The sequence below is a fragment of the Diceros bicornis genome, chromosome 27 (genome assembly GCF_020826845.1).
Source record: "Diceros bicornis minor isolate mBicDic1 chromosome 27, mDicBic1.mat.cur, whole genome shotgun sequence".
Classification (NCBI taxonomy): Eukaryota; Metazoa; Chordata; class Mammalia; order Perissodactyla; family Rhinocerotidae; genus Diceros; species Diceros bicornis.
In genome coordinates, this window is record NC_080766.1 from 32,211,921 (window position 1) to 32,231,678 (window position 19,758).

The window sequence follows — 19,758 nt, forward strand, 5'->3', positions numbered from 1 at the left end:
TTCAAATATACCCACGAATGAGGTGAGGCAGAAAGAATACGGGGTGAAAATCAGCAAACACAGGCAGAGATTTTGGGGTATATGATAAACAAATGGAAAAGCAAATGTATCTATAGACCCGTGATGCGCCTAGCAAGTCCTTCAAAGCAGACAGGGCACATATCAGAGTGTAAACTGCTCACCATGTGGAGGTCAGGCTTCTGATAATGTTAACACCTCGAACACAGCCATCAACCTGGAAATGTAAAAAAAAAAAAGACGTCTGAGTGACAGAGCTTTCACAAAGCCCATGCACTTTATTCCGTGAAAGGAAAAGAAGTGCATCATTTATAAAACTGTAGGAAACACGGCATGAGCAGGAGCTAACAGCAGAGGAAAGAAACAAGGGATTTACAATTCAATGCAAAGGAGCAGAGATCCAGGAGGCCTCATGGAGTTGACCCCCAGGGGCATCACTCTAACTCAGCCTTCTAGAGTAACAGTATCCCTGAGCGGGCAACATAGGTCCCACCAGGCTCAGAATCCTGTTAAAGAAAGCAAAAAGGGCAATATAGACATAGCTTAAAATTATTTTCATTAAGATGGTTAAAATTTAAGAAGCAAATTTATTTGCTTAATGAGGGAAGGAACAGGTTTCAAGGAAAGGCAGCACTGAGATCAACGAGTAAAAGTGAAGGCAGATTGGGAGCTTGAGATGGAGGCAGGGCCTCTTGATCATGAGAACCAGCCTCAAGGGGGTGCATGAGCTCCTCACCTACTGCACTGTGAGGTGCTGGACCCCTCATGGTGAACTCCAATGTCTCTCAACATAAGGTGAGGTTGGATTAGAGGTCCTTGAGGATTCTGAACAATTCCAAGCTCTTATGGTGGGCAACGTTAAAGAAAAAGTTATTCTGATGCTTGTTAAAACAGTAAGGAAGGGGCCAGCCCCGTGGCTTAGCAGTTAAGTGCGCACGCTCCGCTGCTGGCGGCCAGGGTTCGGATCCCGGGCGCGCATCGACGCACCGCTTCTCCGGCCATGCTGAGGCTGCGTCCCACATACAGCAACTAGAAGGATGTGCAGCTATGACTTACAACTATCTACTGGGGCTTTGGGGGAAAAAATAAATAAAATTAAAAAAAAAAAAAACAGTAAGGAAGACTTTATTCAGGACTGCACTAGAGGAGAGAGATGGGGCTCAACTCTGAGTACAGCAAAGACAGTTGGGGATTTATAGTCAAGGAGCAGGGAGAGGGGGGTCAATGGATGGAAAATTACTAAGAGGAGACATCAAGCGTAGGGGATTCTTGTTAAACTCACTGAACAGGATTCCTGCTGAAGGCAAGCCAGCATGATCAGGTATCAAGGGTCGGGCATTCTCTCTAAACTGACTTAGCATGATTCTTGCTAAAACTGAGCTAGGTAGGCCAAAGACAGGATAGAGACCAAGGTCCAGGGCTAGTAGGAAAGAGGACACAGAGGAGCCTGAGTAAAGTTTGCTTAAGGAGAGAGTCTTCGTCAGTAATGGTAACTCCACCTTACAAATAGAGATGCACCATTAGAGGTGGTGTCCAAGGTCACAGAACAAGGGCAAGCAGGAGCCAGGAGCAGACCCCAGACCTCCCGGATCCAAGCTTGGTGGTGTCAGTTATACCTGCTGCCTCGTAATACCTTACACTGCGTAACATTTTTTAATTTCTCAATTGCTTCCCCACATAGTTTCTCTGTTTTGCAAAATCTAGAAATATTTCTATACATCAAGCTATCATATGATGAGAAAACTACCTTTGAACATAATGCCACGTGAGTAATTTATACACAATTCCCTGTGACACTGACGCAGACTGGTTCATCACCCTGAGGCATAATGGAAGGAGCCTTTCAAAGTGGCCTTGTAATAACAGGCATATAAATAAAAAGGAAAAAAACTAAATGACTGGATTTAAAAGCATCTGAAAAAAACAGGAAGTTTACAATCACTAACAGGATTACAAAACCTCTGTAGCACAAGCTGAGCAATTTCCCAGGATGCCCAATCCCCAGGGAGAGCAATTAGGGATGACAAAGCTGCTCCCTTGCACTCTTGAACACACCATCTACTGGATAAAAGTTATTTAAGAATCTGAAGGGCCATGTGCTGAATATTCTCTGGTTGTCCTTCAGATTACTTTCCCTCTTTTTCCACTGGGATCTGTGCTCTGGAAGGCTGACCTCTATGGCCTCCATCAACCAGGCTCCCTTGCCCTCTGGCCCCTTGGGAGATACCAGCAGAAGCCAGGAGCAGAGGAGGAGGGTAAAGAAGGGAGCAGCATGTATCCCCCTGCTTCCTCCCTGCAGGGTCACCTGGGGTCTCTCCACCACAGGTCACAGCTTCTCTCAGTCTATCCTTAGTTCCAGGGGGTAGAGGGTGCCATGGACTGAATATGTCCACCAAAATTCATATGTTGAAACCTAACTCCCAATGTGATGGTATTAGGAGGTGGGGCCCTCATGGATGGGATTAGTGTTCTTATAAAAGAGACCCCAGAAAGATCCCTCCCCTCTTCTGCCATTGAGGACACAGTAAGAAGACAGCAGCCTATGAACCGGGAAGTGGATCCTCACAAAACATCGCATCTGCCGGCACCTTGATCTTGGACTTCCAGCCTCCAGAACTGTGAGAAATAAATGTCTGTCACTTATAAGTCACCCAGTCCGTGGTGTTGTGTTATAGCAGCCCAAACAGACTAAGACAAAGGGGCTTCCTCCTGTTGCCCCCGTGTACCTCACTCCCCCTTCACTTCTTAACCCTGTGACACACCTTCATTAAAGTCTCTTCTGTCACCTCTTTGAATGTGCCTATATTTTTCTGCCAGGCCCCTGACTGACGACAATGGAGAGAAAAGCGGGGGTAGAGAATCAAAAATTTAATTTTCCATACTTGCCCTCAATTGAGGGGGTGGGAAGAGAACTCAATTTTTAAATTAGATTTCATTGTACATGTATGGGGGGCAGGATATGTCTAAAGAGGCGCTGAGTGTAAGCGTTCCAATGAAAATCCAAAATTTCTATACAAACTTTTGTTTATGTGTGCATTTTTCTGAAAAGAGAAATCCAGAAAGAAAAAGGTCAAAAATTTAATTGTATTCTCAAAAGTGGACCAAAAAATGCAGAGGCAATGCTGTAGGAGAAACACAGCATAGAAACAGCCCCTGTCTGCCCAGGAGAAGAGAAATGACCAGGCAGACAATGGTACCTGTGCCAATTGCACGACCTCCTCCCCTCCCAAGGGGGCTGGGCTGGAGGAGGGACCACCATCCGCCCTCCGCCTCCACTGCCCACCCAGGGAGGCAGCTGGGATTGTGTGTTCCTGCCAGTCGCTCACAGCTCCCTCCCAACAGTCGACTGACATTTCAAAAGCTCATCAGCTCAGCAGGTGCTCAGATGCACAAGCAATAGCAAAAACAGTTCCGGGACTGTGGAAAACCTCATCCTGTTGTTCTGAAAAGCTCTGGAGGCTGAGGCATGAGCGAGTGTGGAGGCAGCAACAGGAGAAGAGCAGCAGACTGGCAGTCCTGACCCTACGGGAAGTGCCCAGGAGTTGTCGGCACACATCCCCATCCCATCCGGGACAGGCAACAGAGGCAAGTCCCCACTATGGAGTCAGCCCTTACTTCCAGACACGTGGCCTGAATTCAGCTCTGCCCCTCGCCTGCTGTGTGACTGAAGATCCGTGGCTTACCTTCGCTGGGCTACGGTTTCCCCCTTTGCAACAGGGAGATGACCGTTCAGTATGAACCTCATAGGGCTGCTGTGGGGGTCAATGGGAGAATGTGCCTCCAGGACCCATAAATGCCTTCCCAGGTAGGGTTTATGATTCCTATCAGAGCCTTTCTCCATTTCCTTCACTACTGGGATGGTCGTGGCTACAAACAGAAGCCTACAAAAGACTGATAAAATCAACCTCCAATTCCACCAGGGTGGATGCCAAAAGGAAGTGACAAGCCACTTGGGCAAGGGCACCCGAGAGGGACCAGAGCCTCTGTCCTACACAGAGCCCTCCGATGGTGTCCATTCCCTATGCCACTGTCCCTTTCCCCGCTGTACCGGGGCCTGAGCTCAGAGGCAGAGGCCACTGTGGTGAAGAACTCAGCTCAGGAACCTAACTTGGCCTTGCCACGCACCAACTGGGTGGCCTTGGGCAAGTTACATTACCCCTCTGACTTAGTTTCCTCATCTATAAATCAGGTATAACCATAATCACGGTACCTATCTTTTCGTGAGGATTAAAAAACTTCATGCCATGGGCCAGCCCGGTGGCACACTGGTTAAGTTCGTGTGCTGCACTTCAGGGCCTGGGGTTCGCAGGACCAGATCCCAGGCGTGGAACTAAGCACCGCTTATCAAGCCATGCTGTGGCGGCATCCCATATAAAGTGGAGAAGGTGGGCACGGATGTTAACCCAGGGCCAATCTTCCTCAGCAAAAAGAAGAGGATTGGCAACAGATGTTAGCTCAAGGCTAATCTTCCTCACCAAAAAAAAAAAATTTCATGCCAAGTTCTAGAATCGTGTCTGGCATACAGTAATAACTCAATAAATGCCGACTGTAGTATCACCCAGCACACTTCAGCTAATAAGGAGGCATCTGTGCTCCAAAGAGCAGCCAAATACTGGCACCACCAGCCCACGAGCCAAGCACCATATGTCCTTGATTCTAGACGGTTTTTGTATGTTAATGTTCCTAAAATTACAATATACATGTACATTTAACACAGCAGATTTTCTCATTTGTAAAATCGAAATAATAACAGCATCTATCTAATAGGATTGGTGAACGATTAATGGTTAATCGACGCAAAATGCTTTGAACAGCATTTTGAACAGGGCTTTGAACAGGGCTTGGCATCAGAAATTGGTCTCTGCAAGTATCATCATCAACATTATGTCAATCGATCTGACCTGCTGCAGGCCTTCCTACTCCACTCAAATGTGAAAATTCTTCCTCATTCCACCCTGATCCAGGGATCACTTGATCCCTGGTACCCGAAGATGCTGTGGCTTGGGCCTGCCCAGTGAATAGCCAAGACCCTAGTAAACAGCACAGAGCTTCGGGCAGTTGCTGGATTTTTACCATTTGGTTGGCTTCGTAGAACTAGTTACTTACAGGACATTGTTTGAAGTTGTTGAATTGTATCACATTGGTTCCCGAGTTTATTTAAGTTTTTTGCCCATGGAGTAATTTGCAGGTCACAGTCTTGGTTCCTTGATGGCCCCTAGAAGAACAGCTGGTCTTGCATCAGTCTGAGAGGGCCCCGTGGAAGGTGGACCTTTAGCAGAGGCACTAGAAGCCAACACGGAATGGAGAAAAGGTAGCAGAAAGGGCCACTCAGTGCAGCTGAAGATCAATAAATGAGCCAAAAATTCAGGCACTTGGTAAATCAATGGCCTCCACTGTCCATCACAAAGTCCGAAGCACGTTCCATAAAACTGTACTATTTTCCTTTCCTCTTTCATTTTAGCTGCTTCCTCGCTGCTTTGGAGGCATGAAGAACGCTGAACTAACAAGAGTACATTCGATGAAAGCTAGACTCCTAAGAACATGGGCACTGGGTCAGATTACCTGGGTTCAAATCCTAATGTCCCCAGCTATTAACCATGTGATCTTGGACCAGTCCTCCAACCATTCTGGGCCTCAGTTTCCTCATCTGTAAGATGACAACAGCAGTAGCTACCAGGCCAGTAAGGATTAAATGAAATAATACAAGTGAAGCTCTTGGAAAAGTGCCAGACACACAGAAAGCAGTCGCAAACCATAAGCCACCCTCGCGCTATAGTTCCTGCACCCCACGAGCCCTGCAGGGGAAACCTGGTCCGGTGAAACTAGGGGGCGTGCGTGGGAGGGTTCTTTTCCAGTTTCCAGCAGCCAGTGAAATGGGAAGATACCTGAAGACAGATGGAACAGGATCCAACCTCAGCCACTCCACATACAAACTGTCTCTCATGTTGTCTGAACCTCGTCTCCTCACTAGATATCAGGTGTTTAGCTACCTCACAGGGTGCTTGTGGGAAATGAGAACACATCACATAGGCATCAAATACATGTTACTTCTTGTCATCCCTCCCCCTTCCCCAGAGTGCAGAGAAGGCAGTAAAAGCAAGGACTGGATTCTTGCAACTCTCGGGGAAGTTCATCACCCACCCAGATCAAAGCCCCCGTGTATGGAGACCCCACAGCCAGCCATGGCAAGTGAGGTTTTTCTCCCAGCAAAGCAAGATTGCAGCCCACCTGACAGGAGCACGAGGCCCGTTTTCCAGCACGAAGATGTCAGCCATTTTCCTCCAAAGGCCCAGAGAGCAGAAAGGAGTCAGGGTTAGTAAAACCCAAGAGAAATGAGAAAAGGCCTAGGTTTTGGAAAACAGCCTCTAACCCAAATTTATGGGAACTATTCGACAGCTACTCAGACGATGGAGCCTGAATCATTAGAAGAAGGGCTAGGGAAGGTCGTTTTTCTATTCACATCTGAGGGATAAAGAACGTAGATAAATGTCAAAAACAATGCTTAAAATGATTGCATGCTGCCTGCTTACACAGCTTTTTCCTTCTTCAGACAAGTGATAAAACATCCGCGCTTCTAAATATAAATCATCTTCAATTAAGACTTTCTGTTGGAAAGCACTTTTGGCAGAACAATCGAAATATTTGCCACTGTTCTCCGACTTGGAGCTCTCAAGGTTGGCAGGGCGATTTATTTTTGTTGATTAAACAAAATACAAATGGAAAGGGTCTACAAATTGATTAGCCAATTAAACTGAATGATTCTCAACAAGGAAACGTGCATTATTCGCTTTGCCAGAGTTATCAAAATGCCTCCCAGCTTTGCTGCCGTTTTCAGGATTTACACCATTGATATTTGTGCTGACAGAAAGATTAAGTCAGGACTGGATTATGCAAAATGTGTCTTCTCTTTTGCTGGAATGTAAGGAAGAGGAATGATTAAGGGCTGAGGCCATTTCAGGAAAACCGTCTGCACTGCATTCATAATTCTTAAAAGAACAATTTGGGTTCAGGGAAAGAACTGTTTCATTTTGGGTATGCTTATTCTTTGCCAAATTACAGATCCACTAATAGGGGCCAATTTGTCGAGATGACAACAATCATAAATATCCAAACTCTTCATTTTCTCTTTCATTTTCCAAGGGGATGAGTGTCCAGATAGGCAGCCAACCAAAGGATGGGTGTCAGAGGCTTCGGCAAAATGGATCCACGTACAGAGGGGCACCCTAAGCCTATTTTGGTCCAGAGCAAAGTTTTTCTGAATCGCAACCTTGGGGTCCAGACCACAACTGCAATAAATTCACATACAATAGGCATAAACCTGGGCCAGCAGAACACTGATGTGTCCTGGTGGTCAGAGCATGAATGTTGCAGGCTGCTATGCATTTTCAAACTTGATTGTACATAATTGTTAATCACTGACCCATTCTGCAACCCTCCTGGGCTGGAACATGTTGCTAGGCAACCAATTTTGCTCTAGATACTTTCTGAAAGCTAGAGAGGCAACAACCAAGTGTCAACTAAGTGGACACTAACCATTAGAGACAGCTTCAAATAAAAAAGAGATGCCCAGTTTCCTTAAAGCACATCCTTCTCATGTCCTTTCCTAATGTAGACACATATTTTCCATGTCTTACAACTCAGCAAACAGCTCTTCTCTTGGGTTGAACTGGATGAAACTGCCCTTTTCGTAGCTCAATTTGGCAATTCATGTGGTTCAACCTAATAACTTAAAGGAGGTTCGCACAGACTCTAAAATAGAGAAACTATTTTCCCCCACTAGCATAATCACCATTGTGCTTTGCATCAATAACATATCATTTACCTAATCCACATATTTCCAGAAATTCTTTTTATAAGAGACAGTTGGGAGAGGCAACCTGCATCATTTTGCAAATGCCTGAATAAGAAGTCACATTTATTTTTCCATTTTAGGCTATTACAAACTGATCTGACTATTTGTTGTAGGATATCCACACATTCCCTGCCTTTTCTTTTTTTTTTTTTTTAAACTTTTATTTATTTATTTATTTTCCCCCAAAGCCCCAGTAGATAGTTGTATGTCATAGCTGCACATCCTTCTAGTTGCTGTATGTGGCACTCGGCCTCAGCATGGCCGGACAAGCCATGCGTCAGTGCGCGCCCAGGATCTGAACCCGGGTCGCCAGCAGTGCAGCGCGCGCACCCGACCGCTAAGCCACGGGCCGGCCCCTTCCCTGCCTTTTCAAATGCTCAGAACCACAGGGGATGGGACTAAATTTATTTTTCCTAATTTGAGATCAGGAACACCACAGGACATCCTAAAGATGAGGAGAGAACTGCCAAGTACATGAAAGAAGTTCATTTAAGAGGAAAGAGTGGGGGCCGGCCCCATGGCTTAGCGGTCTCGCGCTCCGCTACTGGCGGCCCAGGTTCGGATCCCTGGCGCACACGGACGCACCGCTTCTCCTGCCATGCTGAGGCGGCGTCCCACATACAGCAACTAGAAGGATGTGCAGCTATAACATACAACTATCTATTGAGGCTTTGGGGAAAAAAAGGAGGAGGATTGGCAATAGATGTTAGATCAGGGCCAGTCTTCCTCAGCAAAAAGAGGAGGATTGGCATGGATGTTAGCTCAGGGCTGATCTTCCTCACCAAAAAAAAAAAGGGGGGGGGAGGCAGGACCGCTGGTATCAGGGAACAGGATGCTATTTTGGGGGAGCCAGTGAAATCTAATGACTCTCCATGTCCAAGGCAGCCAGAGCTCCACAGTCAAGCAGCACTGGAAAAACGTAATGGCCCCATGTCAGTTCACAGAATATCCCCAGGAGGTTTTTAGAATCTTTATTGGAAGTCCTGAATAATAACCAGCTTAGGCAGTGTATACAAGCAGATGATTAACCTCATTAAGAAAGAACTGGCAAAAATTCTTAGGTGAAGGGAGAATTCACAGTGAAATTTAAGTTTAAATTTCTGGCCTTACTGAGCAGGTTTGAATACCTATGCAATTATAATTTTTTAGCAATCAAAATGAATTGTATCTAAAATGACTAAGTTACAGTTTATAAACTAGACACATGTAAACTTTACATTGGGCAAATGGCAAACTGTCTTAAGAAGACAATAGAAAGTTTATTGTCCATTCCCAGATGAATCTTATTAAAATACGACCAGGCTTTGTGTTTAGTCTGGATTTGCTTTATTACATGCTTGTAATTAAAAAGAAAAATAAATAAACAATACAGAAACATGTAAAGTTAAAATGTGAAAGTTTTCTCTTCAACCCATTACCACCCTCATCGTCACTCCCCAGAGGTAACTACCAATTTGTTTGCTTGCTTTTTACAAAAGTGACATTCTAATGCAAATCCCAGGACCTGGCTCTTCTCACTCAACATTACAACATAGAAGCTGGTTTTAAATGGATTTCTCTGGAGCATTCGATTCACCAGCCAATTTGTCCATTATTGGACAAATAAAGCTTCTCAGATAGTAAGAGTCATCCTTCCTCTCTCAGAGTTTACAACAATTAAAATACCATCAAACGCAGGATCAATTATTCATCTCCCAAAAGCTCCAAGACATACTGCTAGAAGCCCAAGAAAGAAGAAAGAAATTTCCAACTCCACAGGTATGTTCAAGGAAATTCAGCCCAACACAAATGTGGCTCCCCAGAAGCAGCTGGTTAGCATCACAAATGGGTGGCTTGAGTTGGAGTCCCAAGGGAGCGATGTCTATATCACACACACATATACAAAATGAGACAAATGAAATCCAGAAACATCAAAGACTGAATAAATATTAAAAGCCAACTGCCAAATTAAACTCTGAAGCTCACTGCTACAAACTGGGAGAAGAATGTTATTTCAACAGGGACATTTTGAACCCCCCGCGAAGGAAATTGTGAGCCTGCTGGGAATCAGCAACTATCGAGACAAGAACAACAAAAATACTTTCATAAGTTTTAAACTAAGACTGTCACAGAAAAGCAGGGACTGACTGAACTGTGGTGTGTACCATGTGGATTCCGTATTGCTCGAACTCAGGAATTACCAAGCCATATTTGAGGTTGTGTTTTCTTTACTTAAGAGAGGTGGCTGCAGACTTAAATTCTGAAGACCATAGTCTTATTCTCAGTTCTACAAATAGATTTTAAGAAAGTCACTTCCTCTCTCTAGATATCAGTTTTCTTGTCTATAAAATAAGAGGTCTTAACTAAAGGAATTCTAAAATATGTAATATGATTTATTCTTATAATTCTGTTTGGTAAAACTATGTTCGTGGATGGATGGATGGATGGATGGATGGATGGATGGATGGATGGATGGAAGGATGGATGAATAGTGGATGCATGGATAGAAGGATGCATGGACAGATGGATGATAGATGGATGATGGATGAACGGAAGAATGGAAGAATGGATGGATGGATGGATGGGTGGATGATGGATGGGTGGATGATGGATGGGTGGATAAACAGATGAATGGATGAATGGATAGATGATGGATGATGGATGAATGGATGAATGGATAGATCACGGATGGATGGGAGGCAATGGTCTACTGAGTGGGATTATACAAGCTTATGACCAAATGTTATAGGTTGAGAAATTTTATAGGCCAGTCATCATTATGTTGGTAGCTTGGAATCAGCCATATTTACCATGGAAATTGGCAAACATTATAAATCAGGCCTTTTTATTCACCCTATGGAGTCAGTATACCAAAACGCCACTGATGGAAGAGAAGGAGGAAAGAAAAGAAGGGAAGAAAGGAGATAAAGGGGCAGTATCTGCATGTACACAGTCCTCCAAGTGGGCTATCTCCCCATATTTCCATGTCGATACACTTAACTATTTTCTCTGCCAGAAACGCCATTACTCAGCTTTGCCTGAATAACCAGGACTTCTTGCCCAAAACTCAGCTCAAGCGTCACTTTTTTTAGGAAAGCCATCCCTGATGGCTGCCCTCAGTCTGTGTGAGATCCTTCCCTCCCGCAATGTACTCCCACAGCACGCTGTAATTATCTCCCTCTGCTCTTTCAGGTAACACCTACAATACAGTGTGGCCACTGTCCATTTAGCCAGCCCCACTAAATTGTCAGCTAATTCAGGACAGCAACGATGCCTTTTAGCTCTTGGTGCTTAACGCCTAGTATAAAGCCAGGCACATTGTCACCACCTAATAAATATAGTTTGAATTAAAGCAACGGTTTTAACAGCAAGGAAGAGCAAAAGTGTTTCCTGATAAAAGGTTTAGCCTCAAATTGCTGCATTTATTCTATCTTAGTCATAATGGGGTAGTTGGAGATTTTTCCAGAGCTTAAGCTTTTCAAGTCCACTTTCCCTTAGATTGTGGTTTTCCATTAAATCAGTTAACCTACATTTACCACAAAACGGTGCAGTGTGTCACTGGCTCACTTTGTTCCATTTCTTTGCTACTCAATGACATCCACATGTCACTATGAATTGCATTTTTAAATAAGGAATTAAATATATTTGTCCTGGATTTACCCAAGCGAGCTCTGAGAGCATTGGGATTCACCCTTAGGTTCCATTGCCTAATCTACTAAAGTGGCTTCCAGCGAAGTGCTTAAGCTTTCTCATCCTTAGCTATCCAATCCATTAAATGAAGACAGAAGACAGAAATAACACAGACAAGAAGCCACCAGCCTGCCATGAGCCAGAGTAAAGGCAGGCTCACCGGCTCTGACCTCAACAATGGGCAGTGTTACTGCAAATGAAGCAACACACAGCCATCATCCTTGGAAGAAAGGAAAATGTCTTAGTCTGCTCGGGCTTCCATAAAAAAATACCACAGACTGAGTGGCTTAAACAAGAAAAACTTATTGTCTCATAGTTCCGGAGGCTGGAAGTCCAAGATCAAGGTGCCAGCAGGGTTGGTCTGGTGTGTCTTCCTCTTCTTATTAGGACACTATCCCTACTGAATTAGGGCCCCACACTTTTGCCCTGATTTAACTTTAATTATCTCCTTAAAGGCCCTATCTCCGAATACAGTCACATGGTTAGGGCCTCAACATATGAATTGGGGGGTGGGGGGGCACACAATTTGTTCCATATAACATAAGAAAACTACTGAGTACCTACTGGGTACTTATACCTACTATTTCTCACAAGGGAAAGAATCTCTCTCCATCTCCTGGAAGGAAAAATCTAGACCTCCATTGTGGGTTGAATTGTGTCCCTACCAAACTCATATGTCAAAGTCCTAACCCCCAATACCTCATAATGTGATCTTATTTGGAAATAGGGTCATTGCAGATGTTATTAGTTAGGAGGAGGTCATACTGGACTGGGGTGTTCCCTAATCCAATATGACTAGTGACCTCATAAAAAGGAGAAATTTGGACACAGACAGGCACACTGGGAGAACACCATGTGAAGATGAAGGCCGAGATCACGGTGACGACTCCATAGGCCAAGGAACACCAAAGACTGCCAGCAAACTACCAGAAACTAGAAAAAAAGCATAGAACAGATTCTCCCTCATGGCCTTCAGAAGGAACCTTGATCTTGGACTTCCAGCCTCCAGAACTGCAAGACAACAAACGTCCATTGTTTAAGCCACCCAGTTCATGGTACTTTGTTATGGCAGTCCTAGCAAAACAATACAGCCTCTCATTCAACATCCCCTAACTCATTCCTCCCAGGAAGGAAAAGGACTTTCCTGGTTGGGAGATTGGGAGAAGATACTGAACGCTTGATGTCCAAGGGTTCCGGACTCTCTCTTCTGGAGCTGATCATCTGGAGCAGAGCAGGACTCACCTTTTCCTTCTCTGCCCTCTTTCTGGGGTTGGCCAGCCCTCCAAGTGTGGAACGGCAGTGAGCAAGCCCATTTGGCCTTCACCTTTAAGCCTGTTCTCCAACCAGCTTTATCTGTGCTAATGCTGATATTTTGACATCCCATATGTCTGAATTCTCTGCTATATTCATCAACTGGCTCTAAACTCTGGGAAGAGAAGGGAGCGATTAATTATCAACCTTCACACCTCGACACTGCCCTTCACACAGTTCCCTCACTGCATTCTCACAACACCCCCACTGCTCTCCATGGACAAGGGAAAGCAGCTGACACTCATGACGGTTTTGTCTCTTGGCCATAGTCCCAGGACTACTGGGTAGGGGAGCCAGGAGTCCAACCCACACCCTCTAACGGCAAATCCTACATTCTTTCAATAAAAATCACTGTTCTGACTTATTATAGGAGGTCAAGTATTCAACAAGAAGAAGGAAAAAAAGTACATGTCTTTGGTAAAGATCTTAAGTGGGATGTAAGAGGAAATCCAGTTAATTACCAATGAGAGCTAATAAAAGTTATTAGGCCTGGGCTCTTCCAAGCCAGAGGGTACTCAGTCACCTACAAAACTACCCAAGAGGAACAGCTTTTCCATGCTGGAGGAAAACTCTATTTTAGGCTTATTTAGTAAGACTAGTTCAAGTACAGTCATACCCAAGCATTGACCCACAACCACTTGGACATGGACAATGTCTGTTGGCCTGTAGACGCCAATGAGCTACCACTATAAAAAAAAGTTAGGGGCCGGCCCAGTGATGTAGTGGTTAAGTTTGTGCACTCTGTTTTGGCAGCCCAGGGTTTGTGGGTGCAGATCCCGGGCATGGATCTACACACTGCTAATCAAGCCATGCTGTGGCAGCGTCCCACATGCAAAAAACGGAGGAAGACTGGCACAAATATTAGCTCAGGGACAATCTTCCTCAAGCAAAAAAGGATTGGCAACAGATGTTAGCTCAGGGCCAATCTTCCTCAGACACAGACAAAAAAAATTAGTGGGAACTCACCACTTTCCGCTTATACACTCATTTTTCCTCTTCCTCTCTTCTCTTCTTTTCTTGTACCTGCCAATAGTCTAGACTTGCTGGTGGCAGCCAGCATCGTTGAACTTCAGGGTTACAGAGGTGGGAGTACTTTGAAATGAATGGCTTCTTAAGAAACCATCCTATATCCAAACTACAGAACAAAAGAACACCATTGCTGTTGACTCATTAACTTAACGATGGAAGCAACGGAATGATCTAGACATACTGAAAATAAGATTTAATCTAGATCTATACAAACTTCTGTAAACACAATCAACAACATGAGAACAGATTGGGAAGACCGGCACAAATGTGATTCCACACTACCTAGTTGATTGAAAGCTAAAAGAGGCAATAGTGTCATGTGGCTGCAAAAGGAAAAAAAAAAATACATGACCTAGAGCTAAGAATGGGTCTAAAAAAAAGGAGGTTAATGGTCAAAGCACAGCTGGAATAATGGGATCAGCTATAGGAAACAAAACCCATTTCAAGAAAGCCTTTGACAATCTGGGGAACAACCCAGAAAAGAAAGCACAAGAATTCTGTGCGGTCTGAAAACAAAGCCCAAGGAATGAGAATTGGAGAAAACGGCAAAGTTTAACCTGGAAAGAAAGATAAAGGGAAGACACAGCAATAATCTTCAGGTACTTGAGGGCTCTTAGGCCAACTGGTGAAGTCACTGGAAGAGAGATTTCAGCTCAATATAAGTTAAAATTAGAGATACCCCCCAAAAATGGGAAGGGGATGATCTGTGATAGAATTTTCATCTCCACTAATGTTGGGGGGACAGATAGAGGCCTATAGGTCAGGGATGTTGTAAAAGGGGTTCTTGCATTAACAAGAAAGTCTGGATGACCATCAATGTCCTTCTAGCTCAACAATAAAATCCAACCCAGACCCCAAAGGTGTAGTCGATTTCTCCCAACTTGAGCCATAAGCTCCTTGTTGGGGAGACCTCTTGCTAATCGTGCATCTCGACTTGCACACAAATCTAAAGCTCCAACCTTCTAGTCACCTGGGATGTACCTGGCATGAGGAAATCAAGAAAGGGCTTATTTTTTCAGTCCCTAGGCTGTACCTAGGTTTTGTTTCTATCTAGTGATGGCTTTTGCTGGGAGGGAGGAGGAGAGAGTGCAGGGCGGGGGCCCATAAGCACAACAGAAGGACGAGGCAGCATGCAAACTGACATTCGGGGACACACCCACCTGCCAGCCCATGTGCATCTGGCGAACTTAATTTTAGGCTTGCCAATCCTTAACTAAACCAGAAGCATCCCCAGGCAAGGCCACCCTGGTGCTGAAAACATCGTGGGAGACCTTGGCAGTGACCCAGAGCAAGGTAGGGACTGTACTAACCATTAAATTATAATAATAATGGACACCCTTTGTCAAGTTACCACTGTGCCAGGCTCCGTGCATAAATAATCTATAATCATCATTGTCAAACTGGTAAAGAAGGTATCACACAAATTTTACAATGAGGATACAGAAGCTCAGAGACTAAGTGACTTGCCCAAGGCCACACAGTTGGTTAGTGAGGAACAATATGAACCCAAGTGTATCTGGCTCCAAACACCACGGTCCTGGCCTTCCACCATGCCATGCTGCCTCTTGTGGCTCCTTCCATCACATCCTTAGACTTAAGTTTAGAAAGAAGGAGTCATTTTACAAACATGAGTGAACATAAGTAGTCCCAAATCAACAGATCCCGAAGCAAATGGCGCTGCTGACCCCACCACCCTAGGAGCAAACACCGTCCCTCTCTTTTGTTTTATGAAGTCTGAGGTCTTGAAAAGACACACACGCAACTGTACCACACGCTTCCACCCGAAAGAGTCAGTGTGTAAATGGCAGAGTGGGTCTTGTGCCAAGAAGTTGGAGTTGGTTTATTTTAGTCTCAATGTTAAGACAGCCAGCGCCAGGTTGAGGCTGAGAAATGCTCCTTCTAATTAAAACTTTATTTTCAAACACATGTCACAGTTTCAACATGGTGAGACTCATTTCTTGCTTTGTGGATGTCTAAGAGCAGAAGCAGCTGCTCGGTGACAGCCTCTTCCCTTCATTTGGGACAACTGGAGGATCCCAAGGGGCAAAGATTCATCGTGACACCCGGGGCAGCAGCACCGTGGGCCCTGTGAGCGCTCAGAACTGCAAGATCAGGAAGGAGAGGAGACGGTTCACATCCGGCTGATACTACAAGAGTCTGCAGATCCTGTTGAAGAGCAGCCTGAGAAATCTGCACAGAGGACCAGAGACAATGTCCCTCGTCCCCAGCAGGTGGGAAAGTGGAGTCTAGCACAAGAGCTCCCCACCAGAACTGAGGCAAGGCTTAGAAAAAGGAAGTGAACTAGGGTGTCACAGATCCCTGACCACCAGTGAAAACGGAGTCAGAAAACCCGATACGCACGTGGTACCCCCACCACCTGTCGCTCTGTATCTCCCCTACGGACTCCACCAGGAGGCTGCCAGGGTGGGGACTGTGTCTGCTTTGTTCCCTGCTCCATCTGAGGGCACATACCCAACAAGTATGAGCTCAGTACATCAAGACTTCAATATCTGCTTACTGAATTAACACCTGGGAGCTGGCATTGTGGGTGGCCTCCAAAGCCAGCTGTCTCGGGACAAGGATCTTACTTGAATATCAGCTCTTCTTAACCAAGGTGAAAATCAGGGGGAGGAACAGAAAGAAAGAATCTGTGGAAGTCTGAAGGAGCAGAATACTGTGGATTTCAAATCCTTCATCTACCACTTTCTACCTGGGTAAACCCGCTCAAGGCCCAGCTTTAAAAAAGCCCCCGAAGCCCACAGCTCTGTGTCCTAAAATTTCAGATTCCTAGTCACCCAGGATGGGGACCCATAGGCTGGCAGAGACCCTGACCACAGCCAGACCATCTTCATGTTCCAAGGCCTCCCCAGGTATGGCCAGGTAATCAGCTAGAAAATGATACTCCGTTCTTTTGCCATTCACGGCCCAGGAACAGAGCCCGCAGGGAACACTGCTTACACAGGATAGAGAAGAGACCACAAGTGGTCAGGGAGGTTGTGTGCGCCATGAAGGCCTCCCTTGGGATAATAAATCCACAGAGTAACAGAGAGTCAAGAGTAAGTCTGGGGCGCCATGCTGCCTTTCCCACCCGTCATTCCACAGCCCACGCGTATGTATTCCAGCTGGTTCCAGGAAAGCAGACCCAGGTGTTTCTCAGACATGGGTCATTCTTATCCTTACATCTCTTACAGTAAAGACCATGCAGTGATTCAGATACCAAGTAGCTGCACTGTTGGGTGAACAGCCACTGAGGCGTTTCCTAGGAGCCTAGAAAATTCAGATGGTAATCTCGAGGCAACGAAATGGAAATGTTTAATACCACTGTTGCCTGAGAGAGTGGAGATGGGAGGCAGAGAGAAGCCAAAAGGCTAATTCTGGAATTACAAGTCAAAATTGAGACCTGGAACCTCAAACTTCTAATGACCATGTACTCTCTACTGCACTAGCGGCCACCACAACATCAAGAACCTCGATACAGTTCCCACATCCCCAAAGACAGTCTGCACTCTACAGATGGTAAACATGGTGCACATTTTGTGTCCCAGGGAGGTGGCACAGAGCCAAGAGTTCCAACAACAGTTACTGAGTGTTAACTACAGGCTAGATACTAGTCCCCCCCTGCAAAGTCACCCAGCTGGTGAGTGCAAGTCACAGCCCATTCCAGAGCCTGTCCTCTTAGTGATGCGCTGCCACCTAACCACACAAAGGTTTGAGATGCTCCCATTCTCTGATTCCCAGGGACCATCTTCATCAACAGATTCCCAGGGACCATCTTTGTCAACATCATCTAGTCCTGTCCCGGTTCACGAATAAGTGTTCATCAACGAGCAGAAATCAACAGCACACCCCATCCCTCCACCACTTGATGACTCATGATTCAAAAACAATTCTCACTCCCTGTAAAACCTGAACTGCGTGCGAAGAGGTGCCATGCTGTGCTGTGGATCCAGCACGCCTTCAAGAAGACCGGGAGCCTCCCGGCCAACCAGACTGGAACACTGACCATTTTCCACTTCGGATCATTCCGGGAAAGAATGAAAGCCCTTTCCCTCTAACAGCTGGTCAGCGGCCTCGGAAAACTCCCCACTGCCCCCTGGAAGTCATCCGTGTCACCATCGTCCTGCCATCAAGTCCTCCAAGGCAGAATGAAATGACAGGCGGGTGAAATGACTGTCCTGCTGGGCCAGGCTGTCCTTCAGGGTCAGGACAAGAAGCTCCAAGGGAGCGTCGGGAGCTCGGGCAGCCTGCAGAGGCGAGATTTATTAAGCACTTCATTTACGTTTGACAGATACTCTGTGTCCTTAGTGGTGCCCTGGGCTCCGCGGTGTTTGGACCATGCAGCATTACATCGACTGCTCCTCGTGACTGTGCTCAGCAGTCCAGCCAGGCAGAGGGGTTCCCGCTTCCAAGCTCTCCGCCGAGAAGGGAATGGACTGGGCCGCTCTTCCTCATGGGGAGCCAGGGACCATTAGAGCCCAGTGGGCTCTGATTTGGGGGGTCCTGGAGCAGAAGCACTCTGTGCAAAGCTGCCTTGTCCAGAGCCTTAGACAAAAGGGAAGTCATGTCACTGCTCAGAGACCTTCCTACTGTGTGGCCCCTTCACCTGACGACTCACTGGGGCCACAGGTGTCTCAATGTGGAGGCAAGAAAGGACAGGCAGTGGCCCTGGCTGTGATATGGTGACACAGCCTGGGCAGGTCTTTCTTGGGATTCTAGGACAGCTGGATCCTACAGCTTCAACCCTTCAAACAGAACACATGACAGATATTCAGACACTGGGAAAGTCGGAGGTGGGAGCCCATGCCTGACCTTCATGGTGCTCATCCTGGCTGCCCACCAGTTTTGTTCAGGGTGGCCAGGGGGCAGCCCCAGGTGATAAATCCTGAGGAGTCTAGCCCGGTGGTTCTCAACTGAGGGCAATTTTGACAATGTCTAGAGTTGGGGGAGGGGAGCCATGGCCTCTAGTGGGTAGAGCCCTACAACACACTGGACAGCCTCTCACGACAAAGAAGCATCCAGCCAGAAAGCTCAATAGTGCCAAGGTTGAGAAACCCTGGTCTAAGCTACCCGGGACATCCTGTTTCACTTTGCCAGAAACTAGGGTTTTCAGCCCCACTTTTTATAGCTTGAGGATGGGGGATGGAGGGGAAACATGGTAGAGTTTGGTCACCAAGATGGAAGAGAACATCTGCCCAGAGACATCAGTGCTGGACACTGAACTGAGCACTCCTCAGAGATCTTTACAACTGGTCCTCAAACAACCTTCGTCCCCTTTCACAGATGAGGAAACTGAGGCACATAAGGATCACATACTGGGTTGGCCCAGTGGCGTAGCGGTTAAGTGCACGCGCTCCACTGCAGCGGCCCAGGGTTCGCAGGTTCGGATCCCGGGCGCGCACCAATGCACTGCTTTTCAAGCCATGCTGTGGCAGCGTCCCATATAAAGTAGAGGAAAATGGGCACGGATGTTAGCCCAGGGCCAGTCTTCCTCAGCAAAAAGAGGAGTCTTGGTAACAGATGTTAGCTCAGGGCTGGTCTTCCTCACAAAAAAAAAATATATATATCACATACTGTGAGAAGAGGAGCCAGGACTTGAAGCCAATCCATCTGACCCCAGGCAGCTTATTAACAGGGGGAAAAATACAAAACTATATCTATATTCTGTGTGATCCTCATTATGTACTGACAGGAAAAAGAAAAAGGGAAGGAAAGAAAGAAAGAGAGGAAGGGGGGAAGAAGGGAGGGAGGTGAGGGAGGGAGGGAGGCCATAGATATGCATAAGGAGAAAGACTGTAAAAAAATAGATCGAAACGTTAACAGTAGCTATTTATAAATGATGGAATTTGGGCAACTTCTGTTTTCTTCTCTGTACCTTTCTG

At 46.0% G+C, this 19,758-nt stretch overlaps 1 protein-coding gene across 5 annotated transcripts in view; it reads right to left on the reverse strand.

Annotated features, from left to right (window-relative positions):
- The window catches only part of TIAM1 (TIAM Rac1 associated GEF 1), a 357,972-nt gene that overhangs the window by 281,499 nt on the left and 56,715 nt on the right, over positions 1 to 19,758 (reverse strand). For 2 of the 5 annotated variants that reach the window (XM_058523001.1, XM_058522995.1), the window contains exons 2-3: positions 395 to 524; positions 183 to 235 (exon numbers count right to left, since the gene is read on the reverse strand). The exons of 1 other annotated variant lie outside the window; for it this stretch is intronic. The gene's annotated coding sequence lies outside the window, so the exon portion shown is untranslated. Of the gene's footprint in view, positions 1 to 182; positions 236 to 394; positions 525 to 5,124; positions 5,377 to 19,758 lie in introns of those variants that run through there. 2 more of the 5 variants (XM_058522996.1, XM_058522997.1) reach the window with 2 other exon arrangements.